The sequence below is a fragment of the Physeter macrocephalus genome, chromosome 11, assembly GCF_002837175.3.
Source record: "Physeter macrocephalus isolate SW-GA chromosome 11, ASM283717v5, whole genome shotgun sequence".
NCBI lineage: Eukaryota > Metazoa > Chordata > Mammalia > Artiodactyla > Physeteridae > Physeter > Physeter macrocephalus.
Window position 1 is genome coordinate 65,888,230 of NC_041224.1, and position 6,018 is coordinate 65,894,247.

The window sequence follows — 6,018 nt, forward strand, 5'->3', positions numbered from 1 at the left end:
CCCTCCCCATGGGGCAGGACAGAGACACCTGAAGGATCCATGCCTGGGAGGGAGGGAGGGAGCAGACCTGCCCTACTACCTTCCAGCCCCACCGCTCCATCTTGTTCAACCAGCCCTTCCAAACAGCTCAACATTTCCCATGGTCTCTCATACCACTTGGTTTTACATGTGCTGGCTCCACTGCCTGGAACACCCTCACCTGTCTCTGTGTCTGGCCAGCATCCCCTCAAGAACAGGAGAGTGAACAGAGCATGGAGTCTGGAGGTCCAGGGGTCCAGGGTCCTGTCTGCTAGGGAGGGCAGAGCAGCAGGCAAACCCTCATCAGGCCTGACAGTGGGCACACTGTCAAGGAGACAGGGGTTGGTAGCTGGGACAGACCAAGGAGAGGAGACAGGGGTTGGTAGCTGGGACAGACCTTGCAGACAGTCTGGGTTGCGGAGGAGCTGGTAGGCACAGGGCCCAGCTTCGCGCGGCTGGCTGTGAGGGAGGCTGGAACTGCAGACTATTTTTAGGCTCCTGTTGGATTGGAGAGACAAGGATGCTCCAGGCTACAGCCCTTGCTCACTGCGGAAAGACTAAAGTGGGACCGGTTCCCCTTGGAGCTCAAGGTCTCCAGAGCTTTCTCTTTTGTCCTTAGAGACCAGGAGCTGGGGTCAGGAAGTGGACCATAAGCATGTCCAGTACCCCTAGACATGCAAACACCCATGAGGGATTTCCATATCATTTGCACACTGCCCTGCTTCCTCATCAGAAGGAGCAGAAAGGTCCCTTTCAGAAGACCCTTGGTGGAGAAGCACACTCAACCGAGTCCACTTCCAGCTGCCCCTCCTGGGTATCAGGAAAGTCAGGAGAGGGTGATGAAGCTCTAAAAACAGAAAGCACAAACAGGGGATTTTAGCAGTGGAGCAAATATGTTCCATCTGATCACTCAGTGGTAGCTCCCTGAAGAACAATGTTGACAAGGATTCATTCATTCAATCCACAGATAATCATTTGAGTATCTGCTGTGTGCCAGACACTATTCTAGGTGATGGAGATTTAGCTGTGAGCAACAATAACAAAATGTTCTCACGAAGCAGGAATTCTATAGCAGTGTGGCCCACAGGTAATTTTAACTTTTCTAACAGCCACATTAAATAGGAGTTAAAAGGAACAGGGGAGGGCTTCCCTGGTGGCGCAGTGGTTGAGAGTCCGCCTGCCAATGCAGGGGACACGGGTTCGTGCCCCGGTCTGGGAAGATCCCACATGCCGCGGAGCGGCTGGGCCCATGAGCCATGGCGGCTGAGCCTGCGCATCCGGGGCCTGTGCCCCGCAACGGGAGAGACCACAACAGTGGGAGGCCCGCGTACCGCAAAAAAAGGAACAGGGGAGATGAACTTTTACAATATATTTTATATAACCCTATCTATCCAAAACGTTTTCATTTCTATGTGCAATCAATATGATAATTTATTAATAAGATAAATTATTTTTTATAGTACGTCGTCAAAATCCAGTATGTCTTTTATACTTCTGGCACATCTCAATTCACTTGAGTTACATTTCAAGTTCTCAGTAGCCCTTGGAGAATGCAGTTCTAGAGGAAATTGCTCATCTGAGCGCAGGAGAAAGGAATGCCACGATTGATTAGTGATGTCTGCTATGGACCTGCGCCGGTTCCCCATAGCTGGATAAAATTGCAGGCCATGTGTTGGCCTCTGTGTTATAGGCCCAACCCCAAGCACGTGTTCATCTCTACCTAGCCCTTTTGAGCCCATTCACTTTGTCCAACCTGAGAAAACTGCCAATCTGACTTCTGGGACTTTAATCAGGTGTAGGTCCAGTAGTTCTGGCATGGGCACCATCCTACCAAATGGCAGCAGCACATCAACAGGACGAGGGCCTCCTGGGTGTGGTCCTGTGCTCTTTCCTCTTGTGTGGGCTGGCTTGTGGCCACTGGTGACACTGGGAATGCGGGCTTTGCTTTTGTTTTTTCCCCAAGGCCTCTTCCTCCCAAAGCTAAATAATATCAACCTAAAAGTGTTTCCTGAGCTTGAATTAGCCATTTCAGGCCCACTCCACCAGCCCATACCCACAGACGTCCTGACCAGAACCCTAGCTGGGAAAGCCCATCCCAGACTCTCCACTTGCTTTTCCAGACAATGAGAAGCTAAAATTGGGCCACGGAGACAGCTGGAAATGCCTGGGGATTGGGGGAGAGGGGGAGGCGGGGAGGGGGCAGTGGTGAGCTTGGAGTGAGGGAGGCAAGGATAAGGTATGAGAAAAACTAGTTCTCAGGTCCACATCACCGTAAGGATGATGATGGTCATGACCATCATTACCTGATGGTAATGATGATCATGACCACCATCATCCACCCCACCCCTGCTCAAAATCCTTCAATGACTCCCTAGAACCTACGGGATAAAGATCTAGGGCCTTGGCCCCAGGAACTGGCACTAATGGGGTAATTTAATCTTACTTCAGGAACCTCTCCCCGCTTTCATCTTATTCATTCATCCAACAAGAATGTATCATAGGCACTGTTCTAGGTGCTAGAGATGCAGCTGTGACCAAAACTGATGAGTGTCTCTCTGCCTTCCTGGAGCTCACATAACTGCACCTAACCCTATAACACCCCAAGTCTTCACACACCCCAAGGCCTTTGCAAATGCTGTTCCCTCTTCCGTTCTTCGGTGACTTCTCTACCTTGGGGGGCATCTACTCATCGTCCGAGGCCCACTCCATGCTTTCCCTGACAACTCCCCCCAAATGGGTTGGTCCCCCTCCCACCGAGGACCCTCGCAAGCATGGTCACCATCCAGCCCCACATCTGCCTCCCCTACCAGGATGCAAGGGCTTGAGGGCAGGGCCTGTGCCTTCCCTCACCAGGACCCCAGGACCCAATTCCAGGTGCACTCCCCCTAAAGCTCCATCTTCCCCCCAAGCTCGGGACTGAGCAGGAGAGGCACGGAGGCCAGGTGGGGTCTAGGACTCCTCTGAAGAATTCAAGGTCATTCTGAAAGCTCTGCCTGGGACCATCCTACTCCTGGCATTCCAGGGCAGAGACTCGGAGGGGCAAAGGCACAGACTGTTTCCAGCAAAGGAAGGTGGAGGACTAAGGGGAGACAGGGATAGCGAAGACCAGGGCACTCAGGGCTATGAATGCTGGGAGCTGTTAAAGGGTTTCAAGCAGCAGAGAGATGAGATGGCAGTGGCCTTCCCCCAAGCAAGACAGGAGGGCAGGACACTAACCGATGGGGGTAAACCTCAGTGGCCCTTAGAATTATGAAGTAGAGGGAGGCCTAAAGGAGTGCCCCATCCCCTGCCGGCTTCTCCAGGAGAGCTGAGCTTTGGTTTTTCACAGTCTCGTTCTCTCTTTTGTGCCCCCCTGGGGAGGGATGCACAAGACAGAAGACAGACGGACAAGCCTGGCTCCTGTCCCCGGCCTGGCCCCCAAGGGGCTGGTGTTGGTGCCGTGATACTCTGTGGATCTCCATGCCCCCCAGGGCCCAACTTAATGGTCCTCCCACCCACGACCCCCGAGGCCCACTGTGCTGCTTACCTGTCAGGGGAAAACAAGGCAGCAGCCTTGTGCCCGGCCTGCCCCCTCCCCGCCGGCTCATTTACATGGGATTTACACGGGCTCATTTCATGCCTCGATGCACACGGCTTCCCACCCGCCTGCCCGCCAGGCCTCTCCGGGTGCCTCCATGGAGACAAAGGAGTATGTTCTGTCCCTCATGTCCCCTGCTGTAGGCCCAGAGGGGCACCGAGAGAATCTGCATAGGAAAGAGGGAACTTCCTGGGGTCCAGAGAGAGGGCAGGGACCTCACTGGAGGCTGCCCAGCAATCAGGGCCAGGACTTGAGCCCCCCTTTCTCCACTAGCGGCTCCCAGAACCCACTCCTGCCCTTTCCCCCCACCATCAAGGGGCTTGTGGAGGGGCCGCTGCTGCCCAGCTGTGATCTGGAGAAACTGACTGACCAAGTCATTGACTCTGAGCTCCTTCCAAAGACCAAATCAGTCTTAGAACCCAGTACGGTGTGCAAGAAGGGGCCTCTCAGAAGCCTGGCCAAGCCCCTTCCTCTTCCACATGAGGAGAATGAGGCTCAGGAAGGGCCAGGTCTGCCCAGGATCACGAAGGGTGATGGTGGCCCCAGGTCTCTGGCCCCAGCCCAGAGATCACTGCGGTCCCCCAAACTCTCAGACTCCTGGCCTGAGCACCTGCTGCCACCTTGGCCACCCTGTGAAGGCAGGGTGTCGAAGAGGAAAGAACCAAGGAGAACCTTCAGCGTGGGGCTGGCCCAGGAGAGCACAGGGCAGCCTGAATGGGAGGGAGCGAGTCCACGGCTGGGGGCGACTCCAGCCCTGTGGGGTCTGCAAGCCAGCCAGAAGCTCGGCTCAGATTCAGAGAGGGCAACCGTCCCAAGTCGGCCACATCCCTCTCCCCAGCAGTTACTGCTCGGGAAAATCTCCCAGCAAATCTCAAAAGGCCTGGATCCCTGCACAAGGGGCAGGAGAGAGGGGAACAAAGGGGAGGGGAAGGGAGAGAAGAAAGTCTGGGTTTCCCTCTGCATCTCCCCACAGGATGCCCCACCCTCCATCCCTGGTCCTGTCCTAGTTCTGTCCACCATCCCCCCGGAAGAGCCTCCAGCTCCCCTCCCCACCTCCCACACCTACGTCAGGGCTCCTTTACACACACCTTTTGGGATTCTAAATCTATTTGATTTGCTTTATCTTGGAGGGAGCTCAAGAGTTTCTAAGGCACAAATCCCACCTCAGCCTTGTCACTGCCCTGTGGGTTGAAAAGCCAAGCTCTGGGACTAGCACACAAAGCCTGCCCACTGGTCTCTCCCTGCTCTCCAGCTGTCCCCTCTGCCCGCACACTGACCCCTGCCCTGCCTGCTGGCCCTACCTGGAATAAGGACCTCATCTCCACTCAGGCACCACCACCTCCCCTGCCCTCTAGCCTCCTGCCCACACACTTCCATCGCCACAGGTTTATCCCACAGGGTCTTATTTGATCAGCTTTCCCTCCCAGAATGGACCCCTTGAAGGCAGGGAGGCCCAAGGCTGTTTCTAGCATGGCCAGGCCTACCAGGGGAAATGGTCAGGGGGCGGAGGCTGGGAAGGGGGAAAGGCCCGCTCCTGAGGTGTGAGGAAAGGTGGGGTGCAGGAGCTGTCTGGGCTCCAGGGTCATTGCTTGGCAGGCAGAGCACTGCTCAGGAGCTGTGGGTTTAGATCCCACTCCTGCCTCTCACTAACTGGGAGCCCTGCTGTGTGTTTCCTTAGCTCTAAGGCTCTAAGCAGAGGGCCAGTGAGAGTGTGTGATGCTCACAGGGGCAGCAGGTGCCCTCACCCTCACCCCCTGACCAGAATGTCTTTAAAGGCAAGCAGCAGGCACAGGTAAATAAATAGCTTGTTTATTAGTAATATGTTACATTATTAAAGTGCATTGAGAAGAGATGCAGGGGCCGAAGCTGGAAGGCCACTAGCCCCAGGCCCTGCCCCAGGCTGGCCAGACACAGCCAGAGAAGGGCCCAGCTCTCTGCTGAAATCCATGGACAGGACTGGGGGCAGAGCCGCCCACCTGGAGAGCTTGGCCCAGGCCGTCCCTACAGGAATTCACAGTTTAGCCTAAGTTATAACATGTCCTGAGCTGAAGGTGGGAGGCTAGGAGCATGGAAGCACAGCCCCTGGGGAAGGGGGCTGAGGGGAGGGGAGGGGAGGGGGGCCACCCCCCCGCCCCCTAACCCCCAATGCCAAGGGCAGAGTCCCGGAACCTCCCCCTGAGGACCTGGCTCCTCCTTCAAAATGAACACGGTGAACCTAACGCTCAGTTTTCTCCTTCATTCTCCCCTGTCTCCCTCATCCCACCCCCTCCCATAACCACCCCACATCAGGGGCTTGGACGACGTCCCCTTCAGACTGGGCTCCCAGGGCAGAGCCAGCTCATGCCACTCTCGCCAAACCCACGCCCATCCCTGGACTCTCATCCCATTCCTGGGAGCCGCAGACTGGGACCCCCCCGCCCGTG